Raw genomic sequence first — 23676 nt, 5'->3', positions numbered from 1 at the left:
AAATGTATTTTCTAGTATTTTTCAATATTTCGATGAATTGTCTAGTATTTCGATGTATTTTCCAGTTTTTTTTTAGTATTTTGCTGTATTTCGATATATCTTCAGTATAGTATTTCTAGTATTTCAATGCGTATTTCTTTTATTTTCAATGCTCTACTTTGCGAATAATTGGAAAATAATGAATAAAAGAGTGAAGTTGTTCTAAATTGCGAATAATTGGAAAATAATGATAAAGTAGGGAGTGTGTAATTGATATAAGAATATGTCAAATTTGTTGTTGACGACAAGGACGACTTCATTGATGAAGGGAATTTTCTCATCGTTACTCACAAATCCCACACACGTGTCTTTCTCTCTCTCTCTCTCTTTCTCTCTATAAATGTGTTAGGACTGTGCGGCTTTTACATGGCGCAGGTGGCGACGCTCAAAGCCAATTATGCGAACGTTCGGCGTCGGCGTCGTTCCCGCAAATCCCTAGCGCCAGGCAGAGAAGTTTAACTTGTCTCCGCTATAACGGATTAACGGCTGCGATTTATTTTCAAGTAATTGTTTCCACCCTTTAATTAAGTCGCATTTATTTCACTTAATGGAAACCGCATTCGTGAACACAAACCTCCTTCGCGAATAAGTTTCATTTAGTAATTAATTTCAAATGTCCATTTTTTTTTTCAAGTGTATATACTGTGGAGAATAATTAAGATAAAGAGATCTGGGTTAGTTAAGAGAATTTTTATTCAGTTTTCTATTTGCAATTTAGTGAAAGTTTTGATGGTTTTGATTTTGGAATTATTTTCTAGGTTAGTTTCTCTTTGCCCTCCTTCGACTCGTTGTTCCATTTGCGCATGCGTCGCTTCTGGGAATTGGTTAGAAAAAGATATGCGTATATCTTTGTCCTTCTTCGACTCACTGTTCCATTTGCGCATGCGTTGTTTCTGAGAATCGGTTAGAAAAGGATAGGCGTTTATCTCTGTTCTTCTTCGACTCTTTGTATTGTTTGCGCATGCGTTGTTTCTGAGAATTTTGATATTTTCCGTGAAAAGCGAATGTCAAGTTACTTCTATATTTAATTTCGGTAAACCAATGAAGTGTAAGAATTTGCCAAAGTATTACAACAATATTACTTATACATAATAACAGAAACTATATTTAAAAATTAAACCGAGAACGAGTGTTTTCCGAAAGGACCCAAAAGGATTTTTTTATCGTTTGAAGTCGACGTTAAACTTAGGACTAATTCCACCAACATCAATTAAAAGTTAATGAATGATTAGGGCCAGTTTAACGGCTCATGATTGGTTGATTGAGGATTTAATTATTGATTATAACTTTTAATCGTAATTTGTGAAACTGGTCGTTGGAGACTTTTCCATAAAGCGACGATTTAACCTAAAAGAGTCTATTAGCGACACGAAAGTCACACTGTTTTACCGACTAGTCGGTAAGATAGAAATGAAACTCGATTGAAGTAAAGTGCAGCTGTTAAAGGACAATAGACAATTTTGATATTAATCGGAAACAAAAGGATAAAAAAAAGTTCAGGTTCGACTAAATTTCTTAAATATTTTCTTCATCAAAATAAGTGGGGACTTTGAAAGTAAAAATTTCCACAATGAAATGAATTGTCCGTGATGTGAAAGCATATAAGTTTTAGTTTGATTCGAATAATTTAGTTTGCCAAACGTAAAGGATGTAATACACTGTATATACATATATAGTTCTGGAGCGATGATATCGCTGACGAGGGCCGCCATACTGGCTGCCACCCAATCCAATATTGGACAACCGTGGGTGATAAGAAGGGTGCGCCGCCATTTTCTCTATTACGCGCACGCGAACTTGATTTCCACTTTTGTATTTGTATTGTATACATCTATAGAGAGAGAGGGAATATTCTGGCGTGTGGAGATTTGCGTCGATACGGAACGAAATGAAGGAGATTAAGACGAATGCATCTTCGCAGCCGATAAAGTAGATTCGCTTTGGCCATAGAACGCTGCCCGCCTTTGCGACGCTCTTCTAAGATTTATCGTTTTCATATCTATTCTACACGGTACGTATATGATAACCGAAAATTGTCTCTGCAGTCTCCGCAAAGTTTTCTCTCTCCTCTCTCTCTCTCTTTTTCTTTCTATACTTTTACCGCTTTTCTAAATTGGAGAAATAATCTCTTGGATCGGGGAAAATGTTAGCGACCTCGATTACTTAAAGTCGTAAAAATACCCAATTAAAGTTGAACATACATGTGAGTTTAAATAATCGGGGAATAAAGATGCAAGTAGCTATATACAAAGTCAGTTATATACATCTTTTTTGTAGACAAAAATATTGTGCGACACAAATTTTAAAACTCTTAATAGTTTCAGGAAAACTGAGTTAATAATTTCAAATAGTGTAAGGAAACATGTCTTCTCATGTTGAAAATAAGTTTGAAGTTTCTAAAGAATGTTGGACGATATTCCCATTTATGAATTTCAAAATATATTGGAAAGAGAGTAAAGATTAGCTTTCAGTATGCAAAGTACTTTGTTGATACAAACGCCCTATGTAATTTATTAAGGCAATCAAAGGAAGAGAGAAGTATATTCAAATACTTTTTAGTGGCGATAATTCTTTTTTTTTAATTTTAAAAGGATTGTCCAGAAATTCTATCACGTATTCAATTTATTGTTCCATCAATGAATCTGAGAAGTCAGAATTAAGTTTAGAGATATAATAATTGCGTAAAATGAATTACGAAGTTATAATTTTACCTCGAATAGAATTTTTAGGAAATGAGTATTCGCCAGGAGCTTAATTTCTTTTATCATTGAATAAATTTATTTGATTTGATTGGAAAATTTAAACCAATGAAATGCGAGAATTCACACTTTGTGGGATTGAAGCACTGATTCAATTTTTTGTTGTTGTACGGTTGGAGTTTAATTTTTAAGTGTATGGTATATTATGTAGTGCTTATGTACACGGAAGAAAATAAAAAATTTATAAGCTCGTAGTGTTTGAATAAATTATTGTATGAAGAATATTAGAGTTTCTGGGGCAGTGATTACTGCTTTCTAAAACAAACTTGATGATGTGATCATTAATTGTTTTTTTGCATTTTATAGTTTTAGTTGTATATCTGAAGAAATGGGTAATAAATATCTCGTGAAAGTTTTGCGATATCCGCCGCTTCCTTTGGTTTGATATATTCTGTATATGGCTAGCAGGACAATGTTGGGGTAATATAGTCACTCTCGCGAAATGAGGGAGTGCCCTCTTCTTATTTATGGGAAAGCACGATAATGGTACGGATGATGGGACTCCCTATAGAGTTGGAATATCGGACGTAGCCATGGTTACCGAGCGGAGCCATATTGGTCTCGAGCCAGCTATCGATAATAGGAAAGATAAGAGAGGAACCCCCGAGCATTGAGAATGTTTTATAGCCATACGAAAATGGCGAGCGAGGAAAATTCAACTGGACTTGTCACTATTTCTATAAATGTATTTCTAACTGCTCCTAATTAATGACCAGGGAGAATTCTTCGGACTTTGTATTTACATTTCTTCTCTAATAATCTAAGGAATATTTTTCTCGGATACGCTCGAATAGTATTTTATAATAAGTAAATTTTCCTAATTTTGACTTCTGTAATTTAAATTCTAAAGTCTTTAAATGGACCTAATGGAGGAGAAGCATAATTGTAGGATGAAAAATAAGAAAGAAAATGATGCGAAATTCTTTGGAAAAATCGAGAGATCAGAGCTACTCAAAGATCCTAATAACCTAGAGAAAGAATATAACTTTAGTAGGCCGAGGACACGAGATCCTTGAGTATTTTAATATTGTCACCTTATTTTCTTCATTCTAAGCGAGTGTTGTACTACTTTTGACTTTTGCTCCCGTCGATTTGACAATAACTCAGTTTGTGTCCTTGACACAATATTTTGACGCACAACGCAGGATAACATGCGACTATAGGGGCGTCTCTAATCCTAAAGGGAAAATTTCATTTCGACACAGTTTATTCCTCCTTAGGTGAAAGGACCTCCTGTTGACTTTGCGATTTCTTTTTCGAAAAACTCCCTCGCACGGATAGATCCTGGAGTGTTTGTTGTGATGCGTATAAGACAGTGTTTTGTCAACGTATAACTGACTCACTACATCGTGATGGATGTTTAATGTTTTCACCTGTGAAAAAAAATTGAAGAAAAAGAAGAAGAAGAGAACGTGACTCATAGTTCTATTTGCGATTTTACCATGTCTGATGATTTTTTTTTTTTTTGAAACAGGTATTTCTTCTTGTTAACATGTTGAATCGTTCATTTATCAAGACGATTTTTGTACCGATTGCACCTTCATTTTTGTTGTCGTTTTTGTACCATCATTAGTAGTATCATTCCTTCGTCCTAACGAAAATAGAAGTTAGAGAATAAATTCCAGAAATGGTTAAATTGGTACAAAAGTTTTGTACTATTTCTGGAATTTATTCTGTATTTTGAGTCAGACTTTAGGAATTAGTTACAAACTTAGACATCAATAAATATAAATTTAGAGAGAATGAAATGACACTTTGCGAGATTAAAACAGTATCGTTTCATCTTTTTTTTGTGTAAAGTTGGAGTATATGATTTTTAACAGTTCGAACATGAATTCGAACGGTAAAGTTTAGAAATGAAAAAGGTAATTTATTTGAAATTAGGAAATGTTGAACGAAATTAAGGAATGTTGAACGAAATGAGAAACGAAGCTATTATCACCTGGAGAGTGAGTGCAAGGTGCGAGACCAATTGAACAACATTAGGAGAAAATTGAGAAAAACATTTTCACGTGTCCTTGAGTGGAGCTGTGATGCCCTGCTAACCTAGAGAGAAAGAGAAGAAAAAGTGAATCTGTTAGGCTTTCGGTGTAAATCTTATTCTTTTCATCAGCGACTATGAAATTTTTCGACTCGTTCAATGTTTCCAAAATATTTAGTACACCCCCTGTTGTTTCGGCACGCGCCAGCTCATTCTCATTGCACATTTTCTTCTTTAAGGTGTCTTTCCTGCTTATTTTTCACCCAGGAAGCTTCCGATTTTGTTTCGGAACATTCTAACTCCCCGCGAAGCTATAATGTAGGTTCATTTTGAAAACATTCACTTTTTGATTTTTCTTATTCTTCTTCTACTACTACAACTACTACTACTTGCTAACGCGACCTTGACCGACCAAAATTGACAATACTCATAAGACTTGTCTAGTTTTTGATGCTGGAAAGTTTTATTGGCACATAAATAATCGTCACGAGACTTTAGGACCCTTTCCCGCGTTTTCTTTGTCATTCACTGAACTTTTAGGCTTCTGAATTTTATTGGCTTTTAGGATAACCAGAAGTCGCGGGGTCAAAGATTTTTTCTAATTTGCAGTCTACTGTTTTTATCGAAGGGTTGACAGAAAAATTTAACAGGGTTGCCACAAATATTTAATTTTATTTTTCCCTGATTTCCAGACTTTTTCCTGACTGATTTTCACTTTTTCCCTGACCATAAAGAATATTCTGATTCACTCTAAAAATTATTAGATACTCAAAAAAAACATTCTATTACATTTACTTACGAATTTCTTAAATTGTAAAATTATTCGCAAACATCAATAACTAAATTTTTAAATAAGTATTTAATTATTATTTTTCCATAGGAATTAAAATTCTTAAAAACATTCAAATTCAAATCTTTTTGAAATTAAACAACTTATAAGAATATTATTATAAAACATGAAGATATCAATTACTCCGAGTCGAAGACTCGGAGTCATTGATATTTTCATGTTTTATAAAAATTTTAATTTCCATAAAATTTTTCAAAAAAAAAAAATTAAATTATTTGCAAAAATTATAATAAAATTCTAAGCAAGAATTAAATTACATTTCACAAATAATGAAATTCTTCGGTGAAATTAAAAAATTTTCAAAATTTACATTTTTAATACAAGTTTTCAAAAGAATATAATTATTTAAATACAATGTAAGAAAATTCGTTGCATAAATTCAATTATTTTTACAAGTATATAAATTTTTCACATGAATTCAATTATTTTTAAAAAATTGATAAAATTCTTTGTAAGAATTCCATTATTTTCATAAATTATAAAATTTTTTGAGGATTTCGATTATTTATAATACAATTTAAAGTAAATTCCTAGAAAAATAGAATTATTCTCTTAATTTTTAAAAAAAAAATTTAATTACATTTCATGAATATAATGAAATTCTTTGTTGAAATTCAAATATTTTCACAATCTACTTTTTTTAATAAAAGTTCTCAAAAGAATTCAATTATTTAAAAAAAGGTAATAAAATTCGATGCAGGAATTTAATTATTTTCATAAATAATAAGATTCTTTACATTATTTCAATTTTTAAAAAAAAATTTGAAAAAATTCATTGCAAGAATTCAATTACTTTCATAAATTAATAAAATTCTTCACAGGATTTTAATTATTTTTGATACAATTTTAAGTAAATTCTTCGAAAAATGTCACTATTTTCAAAAATTTTGTTAAAATTCTTCGAAAGAATTCAATTATGTATTTTTAAAAATTCATGCTATAATGATTTTAATATTCAATTATTATCTAAAATTTTAACTAATATTCATTTTCAAATCAATTTTTATTGGAAAATTCTACAAGAATTCAATTATTTAAATACAAAAATAAATAATTTATTGAATAAATGAATCATTTTCGAAACTAAATTATCATAAAGAATTGTATTAAAAATAATTGAAATTCTATGACGAATTTTATTATTCATGAAAATAATTGAATTATTGCAAAATTCAAATCTTTTGAAATTCAATAACTTGTAAGAATATTATATTATTTTATTATTAATTTATATTATAAGAATATTGTTTCTGTAAGTTCTTCAAAACTATTTTCATCATTTCTAATTCAATTATTATTTTCTAAGATTTTCGACTAAAATTCATTTTTAAATCAATTTTTATTAGATAATTTTACGAGATTTCAATTATTGAAATAAAAAAATGAAAAAATTAATTAATAAATGAATATTTCTCAAAATTGAATTCTCGTAAAGAATTTTATAAACAAATTTTTAAATATTTGAATTTTTTTGACAAATTTCTACTAAGAATTTTATTATTTATGAAAATAATTGAATTAATGCGAAGAAATTTATAAAAAATTTGTAAATAATTGAATTGCGAATTTCGAAAAGGGCTCAACTCGGATTTTTTTCAAATTTCACTTTTTTCTATTTTTTGCATTATTATATATTCATTGACGTTTTCTTGAAAGGAAAATTTCATCTGAGGTACTTTAACGGAGAAAAATGTATTAAACTGTGTTTTCCTTTGACTTTTAACCTAAGATTGTTTGTTTTCTAACCTATTGCTGAATTGTTTTTGAGCTCAAAAAAAAGTTATTACATTTTGAAATTAAATAAAAAAGTAATTGATTTGATTTTCGATAGTAAAATATTTAATTAATATATTTTTATGATTAAAAACGATTGAATTATTTTCATGAATTTCGAAAAGGGCTCAACTCTGACAACTATATTATCAATTTTCTTCAACCCACTTTAATTTAAGACTATTATTTTATCATTTTCTCATACAAAATAGCATCTAATTACTATGAAAAAAACTGGACTCTTTTAATTAAAGCTGTTTGAAATAAAACGTTTTTTGTCTCTCCTGTAAAATTTAAAAAAACCGAGTTGAGCCCTTTTCGAAATTCGCAATTCAATTGAATTCCTGTGTATTATTTATGAAAATAATGAAATGTTTGCGTAGAATTTTATTAAAAAATTGTTTTAAATAATTAAATTCTTTTAAAAAATGTTATCAAAATAGGAGAATTGAAAATATAATTGAATTGAGGAAAAGTATTGAAAATAATTGAAACTTTGTTAAAATTTTTGAAAATAATTGAATTTTGGAGAAGAATTTTATTATTTTTAAACATAATTGAAATTGTGATGAGAATTTAAAAAAAAAATTTTAAACATAATTGAATCTATTTAAAATTGCATTCAAAAAATTAATTCACTATAATTATTTGAAAAATTTTATTATTTATTTATGAAAAGAATTGATTTTTTGTAAAGAATTTTATTAAGATTATTAAAAATAATTGAATTCTTGCACAAAAAAAAAATTAATTCACTAAAATTATTTGTAAAGTTTTATTATTTATTTATGAAAAGAATTGATTTTTTGGAAAGAATTTTATTAAGATTATTAAATATAATTGAATTCATGCACAAAAAATTTATTAAAATTACTTACGAAATTAATTGAATTCCTGTAAAAAATTTTATTGTTTATGAAAATAATTGAATGCATGACAATTTTTGTGACGAATTTAATTAAAATTGTATTGAAAATAATTGAATTATTTGCGAAGAAATTTATAAACAATTTGTAAATAATTGAATTCTTGTGAAATTTTTATTATTTATGAAAATAATGAAATCTTTGCGTAGAATTATATTAATTTTTTTTTTTGAAATCAGTGAATTAAGGAAAATTGTTGAAAATAAATTAATTTCAGAGAAGAATTTTATTATTTACAAAGATAATTGAAATTTTAACGAGACTATCTGGACAAATGGCAGAGAATTAGTTTTTTATACCTTGAAATAAGATTGTAAATTATCCTCGTGTTACCTCTTTAAAAATTCCGAGCGTCTAGAATTTTCTTTAGGTTAGTAGTTTTCGGTTTTTTTTTCTTTCTTTCTCTATTTGGAAGTTTTCAAGGTTTTTCGTCATTCAGTGCTATTTGTTATTTCTACGGATGAAGTGAAACAATTAAAATTCTTGTCTTTTCTTAATAAATATGTTGTAACATTCTCTTTAATTTTTTTTTATATCTTCATTTCAGGCAATACTTAATTTTTTTTTACTTTTTCTATTTAAGTACCAATTATTTGGATTAAATTTTGGAACTAGTACTGAAAGAAGTACTGGATTGGGTATTGAATTAAGTACCTAATTTATTAGTTAATTCAGTACTTAATTAAGTAGTTACTTCAGTACTTAATTGAGTAGTTAATTCAGTATTTAATTCAATACCTAATCCAGTACTTTTTTTAGTACTAAATTCCAAAATTGAATCCAAAACTTTATTTCACAAGGAATGTACTTTTTTGTTTAATTGGAATCGTAATTGTAATTTTTATCTAAAATTTCACAATCTGATGCTTACTTTTCCTTTTGAATTATTCTTTTTAACGATTAATTTTTCGTAACTGTTTTAATAAAGTTATAGTTAAATTTTTATCTCATGTTAACATGTGACTGTTAAAAATTTAATGGTAATTTTTTCGACCATTTTTCTCTTTAAATATATTTAATATATTGAGCTGAAATTTTAATATTGAATATAATAAAGAAGGGCAGTGATGTGCAAAAGTTTTAATAAATCACCATTATGTATTTTTTAATTAAAAATTCAATTAATAGTTCCTTTTTTTATATATTTTTAATGTTTTCTTTTTCCAGATATGTGAAGTGCGAACATGAAGATGAAGAAAACAATCATTTCCATAAAATCTTCGCAGTGATTGTATAAATAATCATCGAAGACAGACTGTCTTTGCGAAATAAAGGAATGAATTGAAAATTTTGTCCAGGAATTTTGTGGTTAAGTTTGTGAGTAATTTTATTAAATATATATTTTTTTATAGCATGTAGTGTTTAATATTTTTGAAAATATTTAATTATGAATAATAATTTATTCAGAATTAATTAAAAATTAACTTTCATGAGCTTCTTTATTAAAGAAGATGATGAACAAAAAAAAATTTGGTTACTTTCTCTCGCATTGAAAGGCCAAGGGTTCTAGAAGTTTATTTTAAACTAAAGTTTTTTGAAAAAAGCATTCTTTTCAATTGAATTCGGTTGTATTTTCTCATGTTACGCATTAAATGGTACACTTAGAATGGAAAATTTTTGTTCCCCTGGTGAACACTGATTTTTTTGGGACCAAACACGTGTTTCAATTACACACCTTCAATAAGTCCACATTGAGATGTATATGTGTAATTTTGAAAAGTGAAAAGTATGGCAAATGGTGAAATGTATGGAGAACTTATGGTGACGATTTGTTGGGTCGAATGAGAGAGAGAGAGAGAAAAGTATATAAGTATTCCAATGAGGCGAGAGTTTGAGAGAAGAAAACCTCTTGGAAAAAAGGGAAGCTGATGTTTCGCGCAGTAGAGCTACCGTGCGACCAACTTTTCAATGATTTACGGGTCCTTTATACAATAACGTCGAGGTACCCTACGAGTTATATGCACAAAGCATAAGGTAGCATCATAAAATAATAAACCATCTATTAAGATTTCCGCGATGCCCGATGCTTCACTGAACTCTACGGTTACGCTTCGTGTTCTTCTTGGACAATGTTACGGAGAACCATCGCGTCTTTCACGTTATTTATAACGGGCGTAACTAATGTCCATCGGATATCTAAGGGAGTCCTCCTCGCGATTATCAGCCATGACAGAAAAATTAACAGCGAAAAGTCCAAAATGATGGTGGAGAGTGGTAGCAAGATGTCATTCTCTCTCAAAGACTCAAACTTTCTCGTGTCAAGAGTTTATAACCGGAAATTATTAAAAGTCCTCTCTTTCCTTTACTATGTAAAGCAGTGGTCATAATTTTTCCCCTCAAAAACTATGAAAGAGTTGCTGTGCATAATGAACTTTTTCATTGTCTCGCTTATTCTTTTAATTATTTTTCGTCAATTTTTCGTTAATTATTTTTCAGCGATTTCATTGTTTCATTGATTTCATTGTATCTTTGTCGATTTGATTCTTATTTGGATAAGGGGAAATTATTCTTTGTGCATTTTTGGTTATTTTGTATACTGTATGTGCGTCTGATCTGCTTTCAATAATTTTTGTTCTTACTTTTAGAAACCCAAAGAACAAAAATTATTAGTTTCAGCTTCAGGGTTTCCGAATTCATGAAATCGATCTTCTTTTTCAAAAGAACATTTGATTAATTACTGATTTCTGAACATTTGATTAACAGAATTTTTGTCTTATCGAACATTTCTATTGCAGATTGTCTAGTTCAGTAAATTTTTATTTAACATCATTTTTATTTAATAGAATTTGAAATTATCAGAAAGTCTTTTTGATAGAATTCTTCTTCAGTCATTTATTGGGTCGGATTGATAATCGAACAGAATTGTCAGAAATGATTTGACAGCGAACTACTGTCAACTAAAATCAACTAATTACTACTTTTTTTACGATTTGCTACTATTCGGATACTTTTTTTTAGATTTATGACACTAAAAGCTACTTTTTTTTCTTTTTTTTTAAATTTACAATGCTTTAAATCCGTTAATAATTGAAATAAAAAATTATTCTTAAAAATTTTTTAAATTTCTTTGAAACAATTCAATTTTATTTTCAAAAATTTTAATTAAGTTCGTTGAAAAAAACTTGTAAGAATTCAATTATTCGAGTAAATAATAAAATTCTTCGCTGGAAGTCAATTATTTTCAAAAATAATAAAATTTTTACAGGAATTCAATTATTTAAAATACAATTTCCAATTAATTTTTTCGAAAAAAATCCATTATTTAAAAGAATTTTTATGAAATTCTTTTTGGGAATTCAATTATTATTTAAAAATTTTAATGCAACTCTTCGCAGAAATTCAATTATTTTTAAAAATTTTATTGAAATTCTATATAATATGAATTGAATTAGTTTCAATAAAATTCTAATTAAATTCGTCGAAAAAAACTTGTAAGAATTCAATTATTCGAGTAAATTATAAAATTCTTCGCTGGAATTCAATTTATTTTCTTAAATAATAAAATATTTTAAATAAATTCAATTATTTTGAATATAATTTTAAAAAACTTCTTCGCTGGAATTCAATTATTTTAAATATAATTTTAATAACTATTATTTTTTATACAATTTTAAATGAATTCCTCGAAATTCAATTATTTTAAGAAATTTTGATAAAATTCTTGATAAGAATTCAATTTTAAGAAATATTCAATATTATTCAATAAATTATTTATTTTTATATTTAAATAATTGAATTTTTGTAGAATTTTCTAAGAAAAATTGATTAAAAGTTGAATTTCAATTAAAAATTTAGTTCATAATTAAATATTAGAAGTTTTATATTATGAGTTTCTAGAAATAATTAAAGTTCCAAAGATTTTTAAATTGTAATCTTTAAAAATTTTATTTTTTTATGTAAATTTATTTTTATCTTAAATTATAAAAGTTCTGAATAATTTTAATTAAAAACATTAACAAAAAAAAATTATTGAATTTTGGAAGAATTACAGTTGTGATTTTTATAGAAATTATTAAATTTCAAAAAGATTTGACAAAGTAATCATTTAAAATATTGTAATTGTAATTTCTGTGGATAAATAAATGAGTATTTAAATATTTATTTAACAAAAATTATTCATGTTTTGAATGTAATTTTTTGGAAATTATGAAAAATATTCGTCTTTTGAAAAATTGTAATTAAAATGTTTTGAAGATTGTTGAATTCCCGTATACATTATTATTTTTAAAAGATTAAATTATGTTTCCAATTATTTAGAAATATTGTGAAATTTAATTTAAATAAATTGTACACTTAAAAAAATTTTATTTCTATATTTAAAAATTATTTTTTAATAATTTTTGAAAATTTAAATTTATAAAATTATTGAATTTTGTACCTAAATATTAAAAATTTAAGTTATTGGCAGTAAATGGAAAAATTTAAATATTTTCGATGAAAATTAGAAAAAAAATGCAGAATTTAATTTTTGTGATTTTTTTGAATCATCTAAAACGAGTTGTTTTTTGTTGGCAAATTTAATTTTTCGATAGATATTTTTTTTTACTGCTTTTTTCGGTCATAAAGCTACTTAGTTTTTTAAAATTAATTATCGAGTGCGAAGCCTGAGAATTGTCATTTACGAGAACGGTTTTATAGTTATTCAACATACCTAGCTTGCAAAAAAATTGATATTTTAATAGACTGACAAATATAATTGTTATGCAACAGAACTTTTAGCAGTTTTTGTATTTTACTAACAGGACTTGAAACAATATTTACAATATTATTTCAGTTTTGTTATAACTGACAATTCTATTGTATGTCAAGTGGATAAAATATTAATTGTGTTTCGTGTCAGGTATGTTAATTGACAATTCTATTTAACCTGTAGAGGGCCGATAAATTTGCACAAATTTTAAAAGTTTTTTATTTTTAAAAATTTATAAATAAGAAGTCAATTCGATAAAAAGATTCGTCAAAATAAATGGTGGCCACTATAGTGGCCACCCCAGCCCTCTAAAGGTTAATATAATGGTAAAATATCAATTCTGTTGTTTGTCAGTTTTGTTAAATAAGAATTCTGTTGCTTGTCATTTTTGGAAATTTGGAAATTCTGTATCAGAAGTTGTTCGTTCTGTTGAATGGTAATTCTATTGTTTTGCAGAGTCATAATTCTTTTTCAAAACCAACACAAAATGCAATATGCAAAGTATGTTAAATGATCTGTTATATAAGGACGATGCCTTTAAAATTTCCTAAAGTCTAATCTTGAATGCTGTAGTGTTCGATAGGAAGTGATTAATTTTTTTGCCTTATTCAGACGTTAATTTCATGAATTGTGTGGATATTTCGTATTTGTAGAATTGGTGGTAACATAATGCTGTGGGAAAAGTGATTATTTTTTGCTTCAAGAAGCTAATGTTGTGATAACTGTTCCAATATTTTGTATTTTTGAGAATAGTGGTAAAATAATGGTGTAGAAAAAATAATCAATTTTTGCAGCAAGACGCTTATTTTGTGAATTGTTTTGGTTTTGTTTTTCTTTCATGAACTTTTGGGACTTGGTGGTAAAATTTGGGTGCACGCTAATTTATAGATACGCCAATAGGTTTACACGTTTCTATCGACGTGTACCTAACAACTTGGATCGGTTGAGACAGGGCGAGAGGCGATAATTTATTTGACCGGATTGGGATTTACGAGAGCCGATATTGGATAATGAATCAGGTTCGCTTGATGAAATTAACTCACCTTCGTCTTTAACCCGCGGTACACCTCTTCTTACCTTTATTAGCCTGCGAGAACTCAACTTCATCCAAAGGTATAGTCTTTTTCTATCGTTGCGCACGTTTTACGGCTGAATTACCTTTTTTTATTGGATCCACCACTTTAGACATTATATCGTCTGTAAACTTTAATACAATATATGCCTCGCTCTAAAAAAGAAGAGGGAGTCTGTATCTTTAAAAAGACTATATCCTTTTATCTCGATATCCATCTCTAATTTAATAATCTACTTTTTTTTTGTCTGGAAAAGATTTTTATTGGAGAGAATATATATATATTCTTAGAAGGGAAAATGGTTAAATTCCATCGAAGTAAATTTTTCAGTTTGAAGGTCATAAAATGATGATTTTGTCCTGAAACTTTGTAAGCGGTTTTTAGGTTGTATTGTGTTGTGTGCGTGCATGGAGTGGAGAAAACAAAAAAAAAAATTTTTCAAATGGCGTCAATCTGTTTCTAGTTTAGGTAATATGAAGGCAAACATTCCGTGTTCGGGTGTTGAAAAAGTTTCTTTTCAAACACGGAAGATGTATAATAAACCAAAATAAAACCATTGGAAGATTTACAACTGAGAGTTTTCGCCACCTCAAAAATTTTCTAGCATGAGTCAAAAACGTGGTAAGTTTGTACCCCTCGATGATCTATTGTTAGTTGACCAAAGCAGGAACGCAATTTTAGAATTTTTTTTTCTTCCCTCTTGACGTACATGTCGAACATTTTTTCTGAAATATTTGTCCTTTTTTTTTTGGTCTGTTTGAAAGTGTTGTGGGAATTTATTACTTCCGGAAGAAACAAATTTGGTATTAATTAACATTTAGAGGGCCGGGGTGGACACTATGACCACCATCTATTTTGACGAATTTTTTTATCGAATTGACTTCATAATTATAAATTTTTTTTTTAAACATGAGGAAATCGACCACTCCGAGTCTTCGACTCGGAGTGATCGATTTCCTCATGTTTTATAATAAATTTAAGATGACGGAATGATAAAATCATTATTTTATATATCATAAGAATATTGTAACTATAAATTCAAATTTTCAAAGATTTTAATTTTGAACCCTTTTTAAAATTCGATTATTTCTAAAAATTCACGCTATAATGCTTTTAATATTCAATTATCTAAAATTTTAACTAGTATTCATTTCTTAATCAATTTATATTAGAAAATTTCCCGAGAATTCAATTATTTAAATACAAGAATAAATAATTAATTCAATAATTGCATATTTCTTTAAATTGAATTTTTATGAAGAATTTTATCAAAATTTTTTAAAATAATTGAATTCTTTCGGCAAATTTAAAAAAAAAATTGTAAGAATAAAAGCAATTTTCTATCATTTTATTTAAAATTGTATAAAAAATAAATAAATAATTAAATTCTTTCGGCAAATTTAAAAAAGAATTATAAGAATAAATGCAATTTCCTATCATTTTATTTAAAATTGTATAAAAAATAATTGAAATTCTGTGATAAGTTTTGTTATTTACAAAAATAATTGAATTCTTGCAACGAATTTTATTAAAAATTGTTGTTAAAGAATTGAATTCCTGTGAAGAATTTTATTTGTAAAAATAATTGAATTCCGGAGAAAAATATTATTATTTCTAAAAATAATTTAATTCTTGTAAAAAATTTTATTATTTGTGAATAAATAATTAATAATTGAATTATTGTGAAGAAATTTACAAAAAAATTTATAAATAATTGTATTCCAGTAGAATTTTTATAATTTTTGAAAATAATTAATTATTTGTATAGAATTTTATTAAAAAAATTTTTAAATAATTGAATTCTTTTGGAGAATTTTATAGTAAAATATAGTAGAGAAATGGAAAATTATTAAATTGAGGAAAACTATTTAAAATAATTGAAATTTTAACAAGATTTTTATTAAAATTTTTAATAATAATTTAATTTCAGAGAAGAATTTTATTATTTTTATTAAAGATAAATGAAATTGTGGCGAGAATTTAAAAAAAATTCTTGAACATACTTGAATTTCTGCGAAGAATTTTATTAAAATTGTAATAAAAATAATTTGAATTCCTGAGAAAAATATTATTTATAATAATAATTAATTTCTTGTGAAGAATTTTATTCAAATTTTTTTAAATAATTGAATTTTTCAAAATTTTTTAAAACTTTTTAAAAATAATTAAATTCTATCTAGAAATTTCATTAAAAAATAAAAAATAATTGAAATCTGTCAACGAATTAAAAAAAAAAATTTTAATAATTGAATTCCTGTGAAAATGTTTATTTTTAAAAAGAATTAAATTCTTGGATTTTTTACGAAATCAATTGAATTGTTTCGAAGATTTTTACAAACATTTTTGATAATAATTGTATTCCTAGGAAGAATGTTGTTTTTTTACGAAAATAATTGTATTCTATGACTAATTTTATTATAATTTTTCAAATTTATAAAGCATTTTATCAACATTTTTAAAAATAATTGAATTCTTAAGAAAAATTTTATTATTTATGAAAATAATAATTGATTTATAGCGAAGAATTTTATTCAAATTTTTTTAAATAATTGAATTATCATAAGAAAATGTATTATTTGTGAAAATAATTGAATTCTTAAGAATTGTATTGAAAATAATTGAATTTTATAGGAAAATTTTATTAAAATTGCAATTTTATCCTGTGAAAATTTTAGTAAAATTTTGTTTAAATAATTGAATTCTTTTGTAAAATTTTATAAAAATAGTAGATATTAAAAATAATTGAAATGAGGGAAACTTTTGAAAATAATTGAAATGCCAAGAATTTTATTAAATTTTTTGAAAAAAATTGAATTCCTAACAAAAATTTTATTATTTATAAAAATAGTTGAATCCCTTTGAAAAATTTAATTTATTATTTTTGAAAATAATTGAAATGTAGCCAAGAATGTTATTAAAATTTCTGGAAATAATTGAATTTCGTAGAATAATTTGGTTATTTTTTAAGATAATTGAATTGTTGACTAGAATTTTTAAAAACTTTTGAACATATAATTGAATTTCTGAGAAGTATTTTAATATTTATGAAAATAATTGAATTCTTGCGAAGAATTTTATTTAATTCTTTTTAAATAATTGAATTCTTGTGAAGAATTTTATTAAAATTTTTAAAAGTAGGTAATTGAATTATTGCGAAGAAATTGATAAAAAATTTGTAAATAATTGAATCTTTGGGGAATTTTTATTATTTATAAAAGTAATTAAATGTTTGCGTAGAATTTTGAAAAGTTTTTTAAAATAATTGAAATTTTGCCAAGAATTTTATTAAAATTTTTGAAAATAATTGAGTTTTGGAGAAGAATTTTATTATTTATGAAGATATTTGAAATTTTGACGAGAGTTTTAAAAAATTTTTCAACATAATTGAATTTTGGAGAAGAAGTTTATCACTTTTGAAAATAATTGAATTTCTTTAATCAGTTGTCGCTTTAAATTTCTATTTAAATTCATTAGAAATTGATATTTTCTAAAATTTTAAATTGGAACCTTTGAAGTTCATCTATTTATGAAAATTGTAAAAGCAACTCTTTTGAAATTTAATTAATTTTGAAATTTTGAAGTAAAATTATTCATTAAATAATTTATAAGTAATAATTTGATGATAGTTCTTGAAGAATTAAGTTATTTAAAAAGAAATTATTGTCAGAAGCAGAAAAAATTGAAGGGTTTGTATTAGATTTATTCTTATAAATTCTGAAAATTAAATTTTTCCAGTATACTTTTAATAAAATATCCTTGACTTTTCCCTGAATTCATGATCCACAAGTTTTGAACGTTCAAATGAACGAAACACTTTTTATTAAAAATGTTTTTATAATTTATTGTTTGCAATAAAAATTAAAAACTTAAATTTTACACTTAGAAACTTTATAATTCATTTATTTTATATCGATAAAAAATTATTGTAACAAATATTTAAATTAAAGAAGAAAATAAATAAATTTCGTTCATTTGAACGTTCAGAACTTTAGGATCATCTGAATTCTCTGACTTGTGGCAACCCTGACAATGAGTTGTGTAACTTAAAAAAGGTTTAGATTTAAAGATGATTTGAATGTGCTTCAAGATCGAAATCTAGAAGTTGAAAGTATGAAAATTTTGGAAAAGTTGCGCCCCTGGTGTTCCATTAGTTAAAGCATTGCAATAACCGTGGAGTTTTCCGTTTTGCTCTGCTTGTTATTATGTGTACCATAAATGCATAAATACATAAACCCATCTTTCGTAAGAAATTTTTGGAGGAACAAATTTACGACCTCTTGTGAGATAAACATTGGACCATGGCGAATGCGTGCTGCATTGCTTTTACGCGATACGCCATGTTTTCTCTTAATTTCCGGATGGTTAGAGTTAATGTGAAACGCGCAAGGACGTTCAGAGGTCTACCATTATGACCAATGCGGTAAACCAAACGCCATATCTCAAAAGCTTTTTCATATATTTCCTACTTTTATCAAGGACTTCCTTCCTTCCTTTTTCTCTCTTCATTTTTCGTGCTTTTCGTTTTGCTACACTTTAACCCGTTAAGAAAATATTCAATGAACAGTTCATTGCATGGTCAGCCGATAATTATTTCTTATGATTCAGGCTATGATCCTCGCCATGGGTTGGGAATATTATATATATAGTTGTGGGTTGCTACAGATTTACAGACTTTGGAAAAGGATTAGGGAAAGGATTTGAAATTTGAGGGCTTGAGATAAAGAGTTTTAATGATGCGGTCTATATTCTATCGTCTTTTGGAATCTTTTGCAATTATAGTTTTGCTCTCAATGGATGAATTTTGAGAAAAGATGCTGATGAAATAAAAGTTTCGAAATGAGTTCTGATTAAAATCTTGATTTCTGATTAATGTTGTATGAGGTTTTACTTAAATTTTCGATCAATATTTTACCAAAAATTTGTATCAATTTGTTGCAATTTCAGGATTGCTACAGGTCAGGGAATTCAGGAAAAAGTCAGGGAAATTAAATTAATTAAGAAGGAGTTTACACCGTAAGCCTTAAATATAAGCCTCCGCGCGCATAAACGGATATACCTCCAGGAGCATATATTTGCGCCTGCGCGAACACGTGGTCAAGGCTAACTCTTTCACAACACAGCTGCAGGCAAACACTTTGCGCAGACGCAAGTATATCCTCATGGAGGCATATCCGTTTATGCTCGCGGAGGCTTATATTTAAGGCTTACGGTGTAAACTCCTTCTATATAATTAATCCATTGCGATTATAAAAAGTTTTTGCGATGAAAAAAAAATCGAAAAAGTAGTCAAGGTTTGAAAGTTATTTTTTATAAACATTTTTGGACACTAAAAACCAAAATTATTGTAGTAATTCTTTTGAGATTTGATATTTTTCCATTACTTTTTGATAAAATTTCCTGACATTTCCCTGACCAATTTTATTTTCCCAGACTTTTCCCTCATCTGTGTCAACCCTGAAAATAATCTTAGCGTCATTTTCTCACAAATTTCTCACAATTAGCTTCAGATACGCAGTTAGTTTTAAACTTTTACAATTAGATTCAGATATAGGTACAATCAGTTTTGATTAGATTCAGATATAGGTTCGATAATATTTAGGTGCAACTATAGATTAGGAAAAATAATATTTCGTACCAAATAGTATAAATATAAATTGAATAGGACCTGCAGAATTTGTGCCAATAATAGAGAATCAGTTCCTAATATCGAAAATGAATAAAATAAAGCGCAGTGAAGTTAATCGAGCATTTGATATTTGGTGGTACAATATTTTCCCTCATAAACGCAGAAAGCGATTCGAATTCCCCTTCGAAAAACTTGTAATAAAATCAATGGCAATAAATAACACGTTATGCATAGTTAAAATAGAGGGTTCTGTGTTATGGCACGCCATGACAAATTGAGAGCTTTCACCTATCTATATATCTGATAATTGTACATTGCTCTCGATATGCACTCAATAGACACGAGCGATTTACCCCATAACAATTGCGGAGTTCAAATCAGTTATGGGAATTAATTTCTACTACTCTATGTAGTATAAAGCAAAGAGTAAATTCATCTCTCATTACATCACTGATATGTGAACGTGAAACGATGGGAATTCACGCAAAGAATTTCTCACTCCATTAATAATCTGTGTAGCTTACAAATATTGCCCAAAGTTAACAGAAAACAATTATTTATTTATCCACTACCAATTAGTAATAAATTTAAATGTTATTGCAAAACATCTTAAATTCTTTATTCAAAATATTCCATAAATCCTGATTCAAATTCATCAGGTATTTTACAAGAAACCTACAGAGAATATTTAGAAGTAGTTACGACTCTTCCAATCTTTCTAAATATTAAGAACATAATTTTGTTTCGTTTTTCAATTACATTGCCTTTTATTTACAATTAAGATCCGTTTTGTCAATAGATGAAAAATTTCTCTAATTTGATCCTCTACCCAATAGAAGCCATTTCTCCTGTTTCTTTTATCAATGATAAAATAAATAAAATTTTAAAGCCACTGTAAATTATTTTCTCTCCCAAGAGCATATACTATAACATTTAAGAAACGTTATTTTGTTTGTTCTTCTCTTTTATCGCGGTACGTTATTCAAACAAATGGTATAAATATAAAAGAAATTTTGAAACCATTTTTTCTTCTAAATTCTCCAAACTAATTTTTTTCTAATTCTCCTCTTTCATTGATGAATGAAAATTAGAAATGAAAATTGAATTCCAGTTTTCTTTGTGTAAGAATTTGGCAAGAAGGGTTGTCAAAAACGTTCTTCAAAATAATGTACGTTCTTATACAAATAAACGCTTCTTCAGAAAGTAGATAATAATAAAAATAGAAGAAAAAGTAAATTATCCCTTTCGAAAAATGTTTACTGGGGGAAATTGTGTGAAAGGAGGGAAATGATTTGTTCGTGAGAGAGTCCCAGAGACCTAGCTTCACTCTCTTTGCCAGAAGTTAAATTGAACTTCTGTTTTGTAGTCCAAGTCGCTTGGATTGGTGGCTTTCAGCAAAAAAAAAAAAAAAAAATTTTCTTGTAATATCGAGATATTATTTATCTTTTTTTCATGGGGTAAGCCAGGCCACTACCCTAAAACCCAAGGGTCTAAAGGTTTAACTTATTAACAGAATATTTAAAAAAAAAAAAATACTTGAGAAAGGATGACTCCTTTTAATTTTGTCTTTCTGAATTATTTACGGGAATTTAACTACCTTCAAAATATTTTAATTAAGATTTTTCAAAAAACGAAATTTTTTCACGATTTCCAAATTAAATTAGACATTCAAAACATGAAGAATTTTTGTTAAATAAATATTTAAATACTTATTTATTTTCTCACAGAAATTAAACAATTTTAAATGATTTCAATGTTAAGCCTTTTTGAAATTTAAAAATTTCTATTAATTATAACTGTAATTAAGTCAAATTAAAATTTGACTTAAAGGGCAAAAAATTAAAATTTTTCAATAAATCCGAAAATAACAATCTCTGCCCATAAAATACAGTAACGAAAAATTTTTACAGAGATGTAAAATTTTTGAAAATATATTCAGTTAAGATGCGATGATTTTAATAATTACTAGATGAATTATCGTGATGTTGTGATTTTTGTGTTTGTTAAAAGAAAATGGAAAATATTTGTCATTGTAGGGGGTCTTGAAAGTTGATGTTGATAGAAAAGAAAGCCACAGGGAGTAGGAGTTACTTTTGTCACAAAATAAGCTTCCACGCTTTCACGTGCCCATTCATTTAGAGTTTTGACTTTTCAATTAGCCACAGGTTCGCCTTCACCCAAATATTGTGCTTCTTCCAATTTCGTCATGGCACTGAAAAATGAACTGAAAAAGAATCACTTCTCAATCTTTCACTCCCAATTCACTCCCTTATATTTATTATAAACGTTGTTCCAGTCACGATATATTTTCCCTGAAAATTTCCTTTTTTTTCGCTTCTAAAACTTTAACAAAATTGGCAGCTACAAATATTTACCTTTCAAAAATACATTTATATCTATATTTTAGTCGAATTTCTTCAAAGTATTTGAATAATTAAATTATGCTTTATAGCTAATTGAATTATTCTTTTAAATTTTCATAAAATAATTTTTAAAAATTCAATTATTTAAAGTCTTTATTAAAATTCGTTGCAAGAATTCAATTATTAAAAAACAATTTAATAAAATTATTGAGTGCAAAGCCTGCAAACATGCTAGAGACTTCCGCGAGGTCTAAAATTTTTAATACATATTTTCTCTTTAACCCCACATGTTAGAGACTTCCACGAGGACCAAAAATAGAGAATTTTGAAAAAAGTGGGGGTAGAGAGACAAAATATTAATATTTTCCTTATTTTCGATATGGTAGTGGTTTTCAATGTATTTATGCTCGCTAAACAGGATTCCGGATTCAAAAGTTGCCTAGCATGTTAGGATTTTGAGAAAAGTGGGGGTAAAGTCTTAGAAAATTCATTTTTTGGAATTTTTACTCGCACTTTTCTCGAAATTCAGTCCGGAGACCACTTTGATATCAAGAATAAAAAAAAGAGGTTAAATTTCGCAGACCTTTAATTTAGATTTGTTATAATAACATTTAAATTCAGTAGATTATATTATAGATTGAACATTTTTTAAACATTGCCAGCAAAGCAGAGTAAATAATTCCCAAATTTCGTTATGCCATCTCGAAGTGTAAAATACTTAAAGAAAAAGAAGAAAAAAATACTGCACACAACACTACTGTATAATTGAGAAATGAGATTGGTTGCATCGAAACGATTTTTTTCGGGTCAACAAACAAATAAACAAGAAAATATTTTGCACTCCGCAAAGAATTGCCGATATTGATTTCCTTTGCTCCGTGAAAATTGAGGTCGACACGGGAAAAATTGCATGTATCATGAAATTCTCAGTAGTTTTTCCAATGTAGATGTTGGTTACTCAAACCGCGGGTGGTCCATTCGAGATGGAAACCAAAAGGTGTCAACATTTCTTTACCCCCGCGAGACAAACTCGTTTACGCTTTAACTTTTTATCGACCGTTACATATATGCGTAGAAAACAACATTCAAAAACTGTGCCATTGTTCGAAAAAAACTTCGGGCCGAGAAGGGCATATTTAGAAATTTAGGGTTTGTTAAAATTTCAAATATTTTTAATCATTATTTTTTATTAATTGAAACAATTTTTCGTGTACTTGAGTAAAATTGTAAATTTCTTTTTACAGAATTTTTGGTTTTAGATTCGATAAAAGTTAGAATTTGGCATAAAGAATATATAAGGTGGAAAGATAAATTGAATCTTTAGATATGACTTTTTAATATTATGACGACTTTGAGATAATTTGATATTGATAGATGACAATTACATAAAGTATATACGAGAATGTAAAGAAGGAGTAAAAAGTTGGAGGGTCGGTCCTTATGTTATAATTCTCCCGTGATTTTGGGGCGTGTTTCGGATGCTTTCCAAAGGGGGAGATCATTTCTGTATATCAAGGGGTATAAATTAGATATTAATATTTCATAAATCTGGCAATCAATATAGATGTCGAGGAGATTGAAATAAAGCTGTGCTGC

The 23676-nt window shown here is 27.1% G+C and overlaps 1 long non-coding RNA gene across 1 annotated transcript in view; it reads left to right on the top strand.

The window, feature by feature from the left end:
• LOC122500117 overlaps positions 1 to 23676 on the top strand; it is a 39949-nt gene that overhangs the window by 9746 nt on the left and 6527 nt on the right. The window contains exon 2 of the long non-coding RNA XR_006301439.1: positions 9496 to 9645. This is a non-coding gene — a long non-coding RNA (uncharacterized LOC122500117). The remainder of the gene's footprint in view (positions 1 to 9495; positions 9646 to 23676) is intronic.

The sequence above is a fragment of the Leptopilina heterotoma genome, unplaced genomic scaffold, assembly GCF_015476425.1.
Source record: "Leptopilina heterotoma isolate Lh14 unplaced genomic scaffold, ASM1547642v1 Lhet_101, whole genome shotgun sequence".
Classification (NCBI taxonomy): Eukaryota; Metazoa; Arthropoda; class Insecta; order Hymenoptera; family Figitidae; genus Leptopilina; species Leptopilina heterotoma.
The sequence above is the reverse complement of the archived record's forward strand: the minus strand, read 5'-3'. Positions and strand labels throughout refer to the sequence as shown.